Source organism: Phalaenopsis equestris, unplaced genomic scaffold (genome assembly GCF_001263595.1).
Source record: "Phalaenopsis equestris unplaced genomic scaffold, ASM126359v1 Scaffold000002, whole genome shotgun sequence".
Lineage (NCBI taxonomy): Eukaryota > Viridiplantae > Streptophyta > Magnoliopsida > Asparagales > Orchidaceae > Phalaenopsis > Phalaenopsis equestris.
In genome coordinates this window covers 40289776-40290751 of record NW_018164444.1, presented here as the reverse complement: position 1 = coordinate 40290751, position 976 = coordinate 40289776, and positions in this window count along the sequence as shown.

Below are 976 nucleotides of genomic sequence, written 5' to 3'. Positions count from 1 at the left end.
AGCATTTGTTATTACTCCACAAGAAGCTCATGAAACTCCTGCTGCGGTGATATTATCTCTATTTTAAAGCAACCGAAAAGGGAATTGTTTAACTTTGGGACATCACATTTATTCATATCATTTTGCACATTGATCTATTCAATACATTCCCATATCGCATTAGTTGGCATTTTGACTCACCCCTGTATGCCATTTAATATCTTCTTGATTGTGAGTTTTTATTAAGAAAACACATTTACCTCTCTTTCCCACTTGTTGAGTTGAGCATGGGTGTGAATTTGCGGACTAAGATCTTATAAGATGGGTAGCCTGTAATAATCAAAACTTACATTTTCTTTTTCTCTATTTCTCCTACTATCATGCAAATTGATTTCTTTCCTTTCGTATTGTTACCTTCTTGATTTGGATTTATTTTTGCGATATTATATTATCTTCTTCCCGCTCTCTGCTGTCTTCCCAATTTGGGTGAACGAGCTCCCGTCTCAGCTCCTATAAGAACGGGGCTAAGGGCATCCTCCTGATCCTCTTCTCACTCTCCCGATTCACCTAAAACCATTGTTCTTCTTCTGATATAGTCACGATTAATGTCAACCTGGAAGACAACGACGAGACCGCGACATATCAAGGCCACCGAAGCTCCTACTTTTCTTCCTCATTCAGCTCACTCCTACCCGAAACCATTGCGAATGGTAACACTTACATCAACCTCTCTGTCCCGCAAATCACTCATCCAATCGGACCCCCTAATTCAGATTTTTAAGGCAAACCGAAGGGGAAACAAAATTTAATAACCTGTAGGATTAAAAGGAGGTTATTATTTCTCTTATGTTTATTAGGTTTTAGGTATTACATATGTAATTTTCACTACAAAATTTATTTAGAAATTGTTTATTTCCTTGTTAAAAAGATAAAATATGATTTAAATTATGTTAGTTAGGTCAATTTTCATAATTTATTTCTTATATATATATATATA